At 43.6% G+C, this 14,164-nt stretch overlaps 1 protein-coding gene and 1 long non-coding RNA gene across 9 annotated transcripts in view; one reads left to right on the top strand and one right to left on the bottom strand.

The window, feature by feature from the left end:
* Window positions 1-8,234, bottom strand: part of SPIN1 (spindlin 1) — a 59,459-nt gene extending 51,225 nt beyond the window's left edge. The window contains exon 1 of one of the 8 annotated variants that reach the window (XM_015653188.2): window positions 8,165-8,234. The gene's annotated coding sequence lies outside the window, so the exon portion shown is untranslated. The other 7 variants (XM_015653186.3, XM_015653191.3, XM_015653187.3 and 4 more) reach the window with 7 other exon arrangements.
* Window positions 8,095-13,539, top strand: LOC107216292. The gene is made up of 3 exons (XR_001525477.3): window positions 8,095-8,178; window positions 8,693-8,943; window positions 10,894-13,539. It is a non-coding gene; the product is annotated as an uncharacterized LOC107216292 (long non-coding RNA).
* The last annotated feature ends 625 nt before the right edge of the window (window positions 13,540-14,164 follow it).

Here is a 14,164-nt window from a genome sequence, read left to right as displayed (position 1 = left end):
AGCAGGATATCATTCCCCATAAAACCAGGTGAAGCTTTCTATATGTCTGTCCTGGAGATAATAAAAGTACACACTACAACAAATACAGCTTTGCCTTTTTTGCTCATGCCAGCACCATATTGCGCCACCCGCACCCAAACATAAACTCTCCTAGAAATGTGATTAGAGGCCTAAGTACAATCAGAACCTGTGATGTTTATTCACACCATCACTTTTCCTTCTTCAATTAAATTAAACCTAAGAGCAAAAGAAAAAACCTGCCTCAAAGAAATCCATGTAAATTCAGTTCCTAAGTCTCCAGCCTAAAACTATCTGTAATGCAATGACTATTTCACTGCTGGTTAGCCACTACGTTTACAGCATTTGAAAATGCACTTTTCATCCACTGTTAATATACCTAGTGGCATGAAGCAACATTAACCTGTCTGATCTCTTTCCATACATGCCACAGGTGTGAACACTGTAAGCACAGCGCTGGGGTTTAAGATTCTGCCTTTTGTTTCCTTCTCTCAGGGATTCTTCTCCCATATGTGTTGCTAGGAGACAATAACGACCGGGTACTTACGAGAGATAAGAAAAGTGGCCGCAGCTCAGGGGAGGGGTCCAGCTAGCTACTCTCTCTGAGGTTTCTCTGGGAAGGCAGAAACGCTGTGAGAATTGTGCTGCAAAAAGGGGCTGGGGCAGCTCCTAGCTCTCTTGCACTTGGCTTTGGAGGAGGATTGGTCGGAGCTGCTGCTTTGGGGAGGGATTTCACAGCTGCCGCCGGAGCCCAGCCCGGTCCTGTTTCTTCTGCCGGGGGATGAACCTCTACGCGTGAGAGCAGCCACTGAACTGGGACCTTATTAACACCGACCTCACTAAAAGAGGTACTTTTCACCATCTGCTGGGGTGCCTCGGGAGAAAACCCTCAGGATCCAAATCCCTTTTCCCCGCACAGGGAGCCTTTTCCCTGCCCTTCTCAGAGCAGGGTTGCTGCTTACCCGCCCCCGCCGTAGTTTTTTTTTGCCACTGCTCCGCGTTTCGCTACATTGTAGCTCTGCAGCCCCTGCCTGCCAGAACGCCTCGTGGTACCAGCTACAGATGCGAAGTTGCTGATGCATCTCATCCACCACTCCGGGACTTTGCTCATCCCTGCCTGCCCAGATTGCTACTCTGAGGTCCCTGCTAGAGCTCCTTTTGCCATACAGAGTGGCACCAGGATCGGCTGCCCCTTGGGGTTCCTACAGGAGCTCCCTTCTCCATCCCTGCCGCCCAGCCCGCCCGCCATGACGGCGTGAGGGAGCCGCGGCACAGCGCCCCCTGCAGGCGCGGGGAATCACCGCCCCGCCCGGCCCGCCGGGAGCCACCAGCGCCCCCTGCCGGCTGCGAGCGGAACCGCCCCGACGGGGAAAGCGCCCCAAGAGCGGGAAGAGCTGCGCTGGGCTCTGCTCCCGTTTGCTGTGTCGGCACTGCTGTCATTTGTTAACCTTGTTACACACACTAGTAAAGAACTCCTACTCCGTTTCTCATATCTTTCCCTGAAAGCCCCTTAAATTCAAAACTAAGAATTCTGTGGGAAAGGTGTCATATTTCGCATTCCAGGGGAGGCTCATGCCTTCTTTAGCAGACAGGCACGTGTCTTTCAAACCAAGACACAGAGGTGTAACTGAAGGCAGGAGCGAAACTCCCCCCAACTCGAACAGACAGGAAAGTCTGCTTGGCCTCTCATCTTATCTAGTACCTAACAGTACGTATGCTTTACTGACAAAATGGAGGTGCAGAAGACAGATGCAATTCACCCGAGATTACTCCTGCAGTCTAGGAACTGAAGATCTCCACTTAGTCACTCCTCCCTTCAGCACTAGGGAGAGATGACCCAGAGACTAGCTGCTCTGCCTATCAACATAAAACTGTAAGAATATGCAACAGTCTGTGGTCTCCAAGTAAACTGGAAATGTATGCAGGCGTTCACCTGCATATCCCTTAACCTTAAAAACAATCAAAAACCGATTTCTGCCAAGTCACATGGGAGTCAGAATCTACTGCTGCTCTTGAAGGCATACCTGTCAGACTACGGATTTTGGCCTATCGTCTCTCACAAAACCTCAGCACCACAATATCTCATTTGTAGTTACTCTGGCACCTGAACAATCAGTTAATGGGTTTGTAGGCCATCTTTCACCAATAAGACAAAAAACTTCTGAAGGCAATTTCTGAAGAAAAAAGTAATTACATCCATTCAACAAAGTGGCAGAGGCAACAGGAATGTTTTGAGAAAGAAGTAAATTGATCTCTAACTTGTTTGCCCTTATTCTAGCTTCACGGTGAGGTTTAGCTCATTGTCTACAACACACATGGTTATTAAGCATGACAGGCAAGCAATTGTCCAGAATCAGTCAATTCTTTTCAAAGTACAATTTTATGAGCTACCCCAACTCCGTATCTGAAGTATTATTTTTGCTAATTTTTATCATTCCTAGAAAACCGAAGAAAGACAGTCTAATCTGCTTTTAAGTGCACAATTAAAACCAGAAATAAGTTACAGACATGCAGCAGAATACATATAATACTACCAGTCCATGGCAGGGCTTAACCTTTGTTTACAAGAAGAGCCCTAGACACAGCTCTAGACTTCAGCAAACATTGTGTTTGCCATGGTATATAGAAAAGCTTACGCATAAAACTTTACAGAACTTTTGCTGGAGAACTAACCTAGATCACGGCTTTTCTTGTGCTACTCAGCTCACAAAACATTAAATCTAGAAAAGTGAAAACTCCCCTATTCAAAAATTTCAACTGAAATCACACAATAATACGGACTTACTGGACTTGAGCTGCTTTGTCTCTGCATAACTAGCAATGACTTCCACGTATGAAACATAAACACTAAATTAGGAAAAATTGGAACAGTTCTGAAAGACATAATTATTTGATTTTAGTAAATCAAATAGACCAAAGGTCTGACACGACTTTCTGTCATTATCCACCTAGGGTAAGAAATCATAATCTAGCAAAGCTCTCTTTTACATTTAAATCGAATTTAAAGAAGTTCATGGGAAAAGAAGTTGGGCGGTTGGGTTTTCCTTGTTTTGTTATTGTTTATGGGTTTTTTTCAGTCTATGTTGGTGACATATTACAGACCTTAGCATGGTGGGACAGACCAGCTAGAACAGCTTTCTATACCACAAAGTAGCAACTAACTGATAGAACTCCATTTTGTTCAAAATACCATGTGCAACAGAAGGTTAAGTTCAGCAAGCATTCTGTGAAAGTCAAGTATTTACTAAATCACTGGAATCCACAGAATTGCTTTTGAAATAAGCACCTTCTCTCACCAGTATTTGTAGGTGCAGAACATGAATACTGTATTGGAGTATTCCACAATAACACTGTAATACATTATATACAGAATAAGATTAAAAAAAACAAAAAAAAAAACTCCAACCAACCAAAAAAACCCCAAACCAAACCCAGTCAAAGAGCTAATCGAGATTTAGGGATTTTTAAGCCTTATCAAAAAGAGTATAAATTCATCAAAATATTTCAAAACATCTCAACTAAAGAGCAATAACTGCAAAAATTAAAACATGATTAGGTAACAGTTACAGCTAGACACCACAGGTAATCATGTGGAACCATTACAGTAGTGAGGTTTCCAAGTCAACCATTCAAGATTTCATATAAAATAGATTTACAGCAGCTTCACAACACACATTAGAGGACAGAAATAAAAAAAATATAACCTGGATTTGTAGAACCATCCTCTACAACCTGAAAGCCAAATCCATTCACCTCCTGAACTCTGTGTGTGTTTAGCAAATTCACATTTTATAACAGAAAGTTAACTTCAGCCGCCACATGGTGAAAGCAGTTAGTTGAAATTATATTTCACCACTGTTTGAAATGGATCAGTGATGAGGCCCTTTTGTCTCTAGAATCAACTGTTCATAGGTAAATACAAACCAGTTAACTGCACTGTTTTAAGGATCTCAGTATATATTTGCGTCAGAGACGTAGATGGAAGCAAGTCTAAGCATTCATAAAGCAAAGTCAGATTCCCCATTCTTTTAAGGCAGGTGGCACGATGACATCTAGATAGCATCTGGACAGCGAGACACATGTTGATTGATATACAGGAGATACTCAGAAGAAGAATCAGTGTCAAGAAAGATCAGCATTCACCCTTCCATCTTAAAATCACTGACCTCTGAAGAGCAGTAAGAAAAGGAACACAAGAAAAACAACAAACCAAAACATTCTCTCACACACGTCACGAGAAACTAGCTATCTAACCACACAACAGGAAATAACTTTCTGTAAGAGCTCTTTCAGTTCAGCTTCAATGAACCGCTTTCGAAGATGGTTTTCTAAACCAGTTTGTTGAATTGGTTTTAGTCACCTATGAAAATACATTCTCATGCTATACCATCAAGAAATCAAGTTTGATCGCTATTACCTGGTGAAAAAAAGGGAAAGGAGACAAGAAAAACAAAATGGAAGAAATGTGCAGCAAAAGGCTTCATTTTTTGGAAAAGAAAAAAAAAAAGGTTAAAAAATGGTGTTTTGCTTCAGTAAATAGAATTCTTCTAAAAATATTTGTCAAACATTAAGCAAATCATGCATTACATTAACACACAGATCTTGCATCAGCTAGAGGTGTACAGATCTGAACATGTCAAAGAGTGCAGCCTGGCAACAGCAAGGAAAGATACTGGATAAGAAGAGGATGAAAGAATACTCAAACTGAGAAAATATTAAGTATTGAATAAGAATGTACTAAATGTTTACCACCTTTAGGCCTGTATATTACTTGGTAATTTCATAAATATTTAGAACTACACTGAGTCATGATTTACTTGATTAAAGATGTATTGAAAAGCAAACCTGGTTTAAAAAAAAAATTAATTTCTAACTTCTTCTAGCAAGCTGATAACTGAGACTGCATTTCTTGCAGTCTTCTTTCTCCTCAGTCTCATTTGCCAAACAGTTTCTAAAAAGGAAGTTTTACTAGTCTCAGGTTTTTAATTTGGTAAAATACAGCCTAGCATAACTCATAATGGCAAAAATAATGGAGTATCTTCACTACGTGAAGATGCAGAAGATTTGGTAAATTCTTCAAATACATTTGCTCCTTTTGGGATATGAAGGCCTACAATACCGATTTTTGACTAAATCAACACAGAAAGAAAAATCTTCGGAGCGTCACAAAAAAGAATACACTGACAAGCTAAAGTAAAGATTGCTATCTATAGACAAGAAACTTCACAAAGGTGATGAAACAGAATAAAATTTAGCTCTAGCAACAAAACTGCAATGTAACAGACTTAAACATGACTACTTTTAAGTGATCCATTATTTCAACAGAAGTGTTGTGTATGTCTAATTTTTATTTTGCTCTTCAGCCAAAGAATTGCCTTAATTATCTGAAGGCCTATTCTGAGGGAGGAACTGCGTACTTCAAACTTAGTAGGTGAGCATAATTTCAAAATGTGGTAGTTATCCCAATAAAATTAACTACAACTGGTAAAACCATTCTAGTTTAGGCAATATTGCCTTCAGACTGAAAAATGCCAAAAAAATTAACTACATGCTGCAGTAATCTACTGATGTGTAAGGCTACAGACTTTCGGTCTGACTTTTCAATCTAGAAGTAACACAGTTGCCTTAGAAGCCATGACGTAAAATGCATTCCAAAATGATACTGTAACTTGGATTACTTCTTTTAAGTTTTATGTCATTGTAAACTCTTTCTATATATTATTTGCTCCATAATCAATGCTTGCTAATCAATGCTTATTAATGGGGATGGAAAAAGCAGCAGAAAGAAGTATTCATATACAATAGTTAATTCGCATATTTCTATCTCAGTAAAAGATGCAAGACTATGCCATTCCAATGCTTCTCCACTAAAAAGCTTCTAAATCAAGCTTTAGACAAAATACGACATAGCTAGAACATTTGTTACTTAAGAGTAGTAGTCATAAACTGTTGCTACCCATGTGTATAAATAAAGAACATACCTTTAAGTATGATCCTTGAAAAATTAAACACTTACTTCGAATTACAGTAAGAAAGCAAATATGAAGTATCACGTCTTCACACCTTCAGCATTCACCCTTAATTTACAAGCTAGAAATAAAACCGTTTAATGGCAGATCACTTTAGATACGCTTCAACTACCTTCAAGTGTTTTGGTTTTACGTCACAAGCAGTAAGAAAATAAGCCATATTTATCAAAGCCGGAAGGGGGTGCTCTGAATAACTGAGGTGGAGGGTACTGAACTAAGCATTTGCCTTGCACTAGTAAAGAGGTCAAAAGCATGCTGTCTTGTTTTCATTTGGGAGCTCACTTAACATGCCTTTTTTACAAAAAAACAAATAAGCAAGCAACCAAAAAAAAAACAAAACCCACCAAACCAATCAAAAAAAAACATCAGAAAAACTCACAACAAAATAAAAAATCTGAAAGCACTCCTTTTAGGAAAAAGGAAATGCTTCGGTTTGTACTATTGTCATCACAAGGGCAAATTAATCTGTGACAGAAAGCTAGCAACACGAAGACCTGACAAGTGTAAATTCCGGTTTTGTATTCCATGCTTTGAAAGCTGTCTAAGATACTAACAAGGAGATACAGGAAACGCAAAAAAGCCAAAACGTCTGTGCTACGGGTTTTACCCGCACAATGTCTATTCTGACATAACTAGTACAGATCTTTTTAATGTGATTTTCCAGAGTTGACCCCTTATACCGAATTATGTCCTGAAATGAAAGAAAAGGCCCTAGCTCATTCTGCCAAGTGTAACACAGTATTTCATCTCTGCCAGCACTTTGGTGCATCAGCCTCCCCCCACCCAACACGAGAAAAAGATACGCACATTCCAATCAAGCCTCTCTCAGCGGGGCTCACCCAGTTCCCCCCTCCTTCCCTCCCTTCCTCCCTCGCCCCAGGCCTTGCCAGGCTCCCAAATCACCTCTTATTTTAGGTTTCATTTTGTTGTTAACAGCAAAACGAAAGGAGAAAGCTTCCAAAGCGAGGATCCTTACCCTTGAAATCCCGCCATGCCCGCAAATAAGGAGGGTGAATTGTTTTTCCTTTTTTTTTTTTTTTTTTTTTTTTTTGGATGGGCGATGAAGGGGGAGGGGGGAAGAAACAAAAGCCTACACGGAGGAGCGGCTAAGCAGCGGAGACTGAGGGAGAAGGCGGAGACCCTGGTGGAGGAGCAGGGCGAGCGTCAGCCATGTTGTGTGTGTGTGTGTGTTGGTCCAGTATTTACAAACCTGCAGCTGCAGCAGCGCTTGAAGCCTGGGAGAGAGAGGGGAACGCAGGGAGGGAGAGGGAAGGGAGGAGGGAGGAAAGGAGCGAGGGAGGAGGGGAAAGCGGCACAGCAGACAAAGGATCGCAGCAGCGCAGAGCGAGCGGGGCTCACACACACACCGCGCCGGCGCTGTCTCCCGCGGCCCCGGCTCCCCCGCCGCCCTCACGCCCCCCTCGTCCCGCTTTCCCGCCTCCACCTCCCCCGGGAAAGGCTTATCCGCCAGCAGCCCCTCGGCGGGCCCCAGCCCGCACACAATAGCTCCGCAGCGGGGAAAAGGGGAGGGCACCGCTCCCCTACGGGTGGATGCGGCGCGGGGCCGTGCCGGGGGAGGGCGGCAGAGCCCCGGAGCCCGGAAGGGCGGGGGGGGTTGCCAAGCAGCCGGGGAGCTTGCGGGGGAAGGGAGAGCAGAGACGACACCTCCAGACCGGAGCCCCCGCGGCCCCGATGCCGCTCGCGGCTTCCGGGCGGGGAGGGCGGGGGATCCACGATGTGAGAACCCCGAGGGAGACGAGGCGCGGCCGGGCTGGGAGCGCCGGTCCCCCCACAGCGACTCCCTCCGGCTCTGCCCGGTACTGGGCCGGGCCAGGCCAAGGGCGGTGCGACGGGCTGCGCTCCCCCCGTCCCCTCCCTCGCCCCGGTCGCTCACCTGCCGGTGGGGCGGGCGCCCGGGGGTGCCAGGGCTGCCGCTCAGCCCCTCCCGGCCGGGCCGCTCAGCTTCTCTGCGGCGGCGGCAGCAGCGGCGGCGGGCACGGCCGCTCTCCTCGTCTCGCTAGTCCCCCTCCGCCGCCGCTGCCTCCAGCTCGCCTCTGCCACATTTGGATCCCCCTCTCCCTACGCGAGCTCCGCCGCCAGGATAGAGGCCTCCTCACCTTCCTGCCAAATAGTGAGCCGCCCGCATCGCGCCGTTCAAAACACAGGGCCGGGGCCCGCCCTCCTCCCCCGCGCTGGCCCCCCCTGCCGGCGCGCAGGCGCACTGCGCCGCCCCGACTGCGGCGGGCGCCGGGGCAGCCCCACCCCGCCATGGGCCGGCGGCGCGGCCTTTGGAGTGCTGCTGAGGCACGGCGTGTTCCTGACGTGCCCCAGGTCATCCTGGGCCCTCTGCGTGTGCTCAGAGTCACCGAACCGTCTCTGAATGTCCTGTGCTGGGAGGGACTCACAAGGATCGTCGAGTCCAACTCCCAGCCCTGCACAGGACATCTCCAGGAGTCGCACCGTGTGCCTAAGAACATTGTCCAAACGCTTCTTGAATTCTATCATGTTTGGTGCTGAAAAAGGTCAAGGGTGTAGTGCAGATGCCAGAAGGCCGACTAGCACTTCACCTGAGTAGGGAAAGTATTTGTAAAGAATACAAACAAACAAACAACCGTGTTTTGTATGAAATTGTCTTCTCATTTCAGGCGAGGTGACATTACTGGGAGGAAGAAGGAATAGTTCCTTCAAAACTTAGAAGAGTTCCCTGAAAATATGTTGATCTATGCAATAAGGACATGAAAAAATGGTGAGGAAGCCTTCAAAAGTCTGTGCTGAACAAAAGCAGTAGTTAAAATTTCTTATCCTCTCTTGAAGGGCTGTCCCTGGCAGGCTTCTGGGAGCAGTAATGGAAAACCTGCAAGTAATCAAGACTTGGTCAGGAATTGACAGTCCATAGGTAAGAGCCATCTTTTCAACTGTTAGCATTAGATGCCAGGACATCTAGGAGAAAGGTAGTAGGTTCTTAATCCTAATGGGGAGTATTTTCTAATTCATGAAGCATGCATGATCTAGATGGGGTGGGTCACAATGAAGAAATTCTTTACCAGAAGTTTTCAGATGAAACAGTGTCTAAGGCATTAATTAGAGTGGAACAAAAAATTGTCAGGAAATGTATTGATGAACATAGGATACCGTGTCATCAAATCCTAGTCCATCACTTTGCTAAATCATTAAAGCACAGACCTCTAACATCCATTTATACTGTCATGCTGACAACAAAATGGGAAACATCAGTAAGGTTGTTACTTTCTGACAAATCTGCTCAATAATGAAAACAGGTGAACAGCTGATCTGCCATAAGAAATCAAACTGGTACCTTTTTCTGAAGCAAGGCTTGGCAAGAAATTAAGTCAGCTTGGGAAGGAAAGATTTGGTTCAAAGAATGGACATATGGGATTTCTTAGTTCAGCAGTAGCAAATCCACAGGGTAATATCCAAATTCCTAACTCACGCCTACAGATCACATCATTCATGAATTCTATGCCTGTGACAGAAACTAAAATACAGGTATGTGAAGGTGCAGACATACATAACTTTTCTTAAAATTCTTATTTGCAGAACAGAAGAATAATATTTTCTGGTTTTCCATTGTTGTTTTCACATTTCTTAAATTTCATCAAAGGAACTGTATCCCCTGTAATTCCTATGATAAAAGAGTCCAGAGATTCTGAGAGATTATTCATTTGCAATTTAAGGAAAGAAATTTCCGAGGGAGAGAAACAATGAAGTAGGTGACAAAGATTGAGGTAAAGGTGAGGTTACAGGTTAATAGTGCTGTTCAATCCGAGTAGGATTGTGAAATCCACAACCAGCTTTTTATATATCACTGAGATATTACAAGACAGTTGTTGAGATAAGCAATCATTAGTTAAATTTTCCTGAAATTAAAATAGACATAGAGTCATAGAATGGTGTGGCTTGGAAGGGACCTTCAGAAGTCATGTAGTCCAGTGCCCCTGCAATGAACAGGGACATCCTCAACTAGGTCAGGTTGCTCAAAGCCCCATCCAGTCTGACTATGACTGTTTCCAGGAATCAGAAATCTATCACCTCTCTGGGCAACCTGTGCCAGTGTTTCACCACCCTCATTGTAAAAAATTGCTTCCTACCATCTCTAAATCTCCACTCATTTAGTGTATAATCATTGTTCCTTGTTCAGCTGTTACAGATACAGCTAAAAAGGTCTGTCCCTGTCTTTCTTACAACCTTTGCTTAAGTACTGAAGGGCCACAGTATGGCCTCCCTAAATGCGTTCTCTTCCTCAGGCTGAACAATCCCAAATCTTTCAGCCTTCCTTCACAGCAGAGGTGCTTCATCCTTGATAATTTCTGTGTCCCTCCTCTGGACTCACTCCAACAGCTCCATATCCTTCCTGTGCTGGGACCCCAGAGCTGGATGCAGGGTTCCAGGTGAGATCTCACCAGAGCAGAGCAGAGGGACAGAATCCCCTCCCTCCCCTGCTGCCCACACTGCTCTGGATGCAGCCCAGGACACGTTTGGCTCTCTGGGCTGGGAGTGCCCATGGCAGGGTCATGTCCAGCCTCTCACCCACCAGCACCCCCAAATCCTTCTCACAGGGCTGCTTTTGATCTGTTCATCCCCCAGCCTAGATTGATACTGGGGGTTGCGTGGTACAGCACCTGAAACTTGGTCTTGTTAAACCTCATGATATTCGCATGGGCCTGCTTGTTGAGCTTGTCCAGGTCCTTAAGGATTGTATCTTATCCCTTAGTTATATCAGTTGCACCACTCAGCTTGATGTTGTCTGCAGATATGCTGAGAGTGCACTTGACCTCATTTTCTGTGACACTGATGAAGACATTAAACAGTACTCATTCCCCTGCAGATCCTTGAGGGACACCACTTGTCACCAATCTCCATCTGGACACTGGGCTGCTGAACACTATTCTCTGGATGCCAGCAGAGTCAATTCTTCATCTGCTGAACAGTCCACACATCAAATCATGCATGACTGTTCAGCGAGAATGCGGAGATTTGAATATATGGTGTGGGGCATACTCCATCATGGAAGGATATTAAGTTACAGCTTTGCAGTACTGACTGCAGTGTTATTTTTCTGAAAGGATTTAATGGTACTAGGATATATTTGTTCTTTTGAGCTATCATTGACTGTAGGACACTCTGCCTAAGTGGGGGTAAAGCAGCTCAAACCTTACCCTATTTGTAAAATTTATGAGTAATGGTTAGAGAAGGGGTTCATGCTGCTTTTGGTTTTGAAGAGCGCTGAAACCAGCCTGAGTCTTTAATCCCAAAACTAAACATTCTGAGGATGTGAAAAACAGTGTTCTGACAGCAACTGACATTACTGAGGAGGCTGCAGACAAAGATCCTGATAAAAAAAACAACAAGTGATTATGCTGTAATCAATTTAAAGGTGCTGAGCTAGAGGCTGCTGAGCTGACACAGCTGGCCTAGAATGTATTTGACAGTCAATGACTTTATACTATGAAAGCCTAGTCCCTCTTCTTACAGCAGGGATTTGCAACAGTCATTCCAGAGGTGTATGTGGAGATTCCTTCCTTAGGTGACAATCCCCCTCAGGGAGGAGGATCAGGGTTACTTTTCCCGTGGTCATTGGTATGGATAAGTAACATCTATCTCCATTTAATAATTATCAAGCTAGCTTCAAAATTATTGATTTAACAAACAGTGCACTCTCTGACTGAAGTTTTTTTGTCTCATCACTATAATCAATAAAAACAACTTACTTTGCTCATATAAATGTATTTGGTTTGCCATCCTTAATCTTCAAGACAAAGTCATATAAAGGTTCAGTCATACCTGTGCAGTCCTTTAGACATGATTATTGATTAGTGACATTAATTAATTAATGATTATTGATCCTGTGACTAGGATTGGATCCAGACGCACCTAGACTCTTAGAAGTACCTCTTATAAGCAGTTCAGAAAGCAAGGTCTTTTCTGAGCCCTCTGTCACAATGGGAAAGTTTATTTGTTAAATTTGGTCTGAAGCTTCCATTCAGACCACAATATATAAGAACCAATTCCAGACCTCCCACCCTTTGTCAATTCAGATGTTTCTAAGTACCCAGGAAGCCAGACCAAAGTGTGCATTGCCAAATAATTCCAGTTACCATGCCCAACCTAGAAGCCTTCACATTGCACCACAGGACTTGTTTCTCAGTTAATGGGCAACAGAATGGGATAAATGGGATGTAGCTGCTTTTTGAATGACATAATGTTTGAGTCCAACAAGGTCTTGTTCGTGAAGTCATCAGACCACATGTGAAATCAACAAAGTAATTTCTATGGCCCCAGGTGCAAGAACTGCATTCAGTCCTGCACACACTGCTGACATTGTAGTTTTGCTATGCTGTTGGAGAGGGAAGGAACAGTTTAAAAGGAAAACTGTAACTACTGTTAATCCTGAGCTATGTCAGGGTTGTTGTAGTTGTTTTCTTCTCTTGGGAACAATGGGAGAGCCATTGCCTTGGAAAACCCTCATAGAAAAGGATCCTCAGTGCTATCAGCCCATTCCTTGCTCCACCATCTGACTGTGATGATCCCTGAGGCATGGGAGATCACTTGATTGAGAAGCTTTAGGAACTCAGTGCCCATCAAGGCCATTTGTTCTTCCTTCTGAATTGCTAAGAGCTCCTGCCTGACTGTAGGCATGACAGTGCAAATTGAATTGTGTAACCCTTGCAGCTTTGGATCTGACCTTCATCTTCAGCCAGACTGTGAATCTGTGGATTCCTTGGCACAAGATTGGCACTCTTTTGTCCATTCAGGTTTTCTGAGGAATTGGTGGTGGTCATGTCTATACAGAGAAGCTCAAGACTGTGCAGCTACCTGACAAGTAATTAGCATTTCATGTGGCTATGCAAAGTGTTTGTGACAAATACAGGCCCTCAGATGCTGACAAAAGCAAATCCAAATACTCATTTTTGTACTAAATAGTCTGCCTTATGGAAGAGACACAACAGTATTTCTTCAAATGCAGTAGTTCCTTCTGAACTATTCTTTTAAAATTGTTATCTTCTTGTCATCTATGAACCAGGGAAACACAAAAGAGGGTGGGAGAACATTTGAAAATTCCCTGCTAAAAAAAAGCAGTTTGCAAGCTCTTTACACAGCCTTGATGGCCTTGGTGAACTGTTTGTGCTCCTAGCTTTTTGGTTCCATTAGGCTGGAAAAACCTTCCATTGGAGCTTGTGAGTATAACATCACATAATGTGACTTTTTTTGTTACAACATAAGACAAAGAAACTTTAATTCCTGGTGACCCATAAAACACTCTTCATTTAGCTTCCTTACGAGTACCTTAAGACTTATAAAGATTTCAATTTGAGGCCAATATATTGTGAACTCAAAAAGAAGCTTAATCCAGTTATTGGTATCCTGGTTTTTTACAAAGCGTTGTACAAAAACTTCTTAGGATTTTGTAATGCTCTAAATGCTGTCTAGTTTCTCTGGGAACAGAATGACTGAAAACTCCCACAAGCTTTGAATGCTGTTGGGATGCTCTGGGTAGAAACCAGGTTCTTTCTGAAATTAACCTAGATGTTAGTTCCAGATGTTAACCATCATTTTGATGGTTTCCTTTCAAGTTAAGAAAGAAGGAAAATATTTAAAATGAAGGTGCTGAGAATCTCTGTAAGTTAATGAACTCCCTTAAATCTTCACCAGATTTACAAATTAACTGTGTACTAGAAATACATGTAGTCTGACTGCTACACTTTGGCTCTAGAAAACAGAAGACTGCTCAGGTTGACTGCTCCTATATTATTAAATAAACATCTTGATACCAATTATTTTTAGACTAGACGACAAAATTTCATTATATGAACAGTCAGTATACACCATAGTTTGGTTAAGTGTGGCACAGAAGCACAGGAAAGTCTTAAGAATCTACATTTCGGCACTTGTGCCCACAAAAATGTTCATTCACAGTACCACTAACTTATGTACAAATTTCTTTTACTGCATCTACCAGTGCAAGAGGAAGTTGTGGGAGAAATTGTGGGGGTCAATCAGACCACAAGCATCAATTTAAAACCATTGGAGTCCAGTCTGTAAACCTTCGCTCAACACAGAGTGAGCAGAACTCCACCAGTGTTGCCCCCTGGGTCCCA

The sequence above is a fragment of the Parus major genome, chromosome Z, assembly GCF_001522545.3.
Source record: "Parus major isolate Abel chromosome Z, Parus_major1.1, whole genome shotgun sequence".
Taxonomy (NCBI): domain Eukaryota; kingdom Metazoa; phylum Chordata; class Aves; order Passeriformes; family Paridae; genus Parus; species Parus major.
The sequence above is the reverse complement of the archived record's forward strand: the minus strand, read 5'-3'. Positions and strand labels throughout refer to the sequence as shown.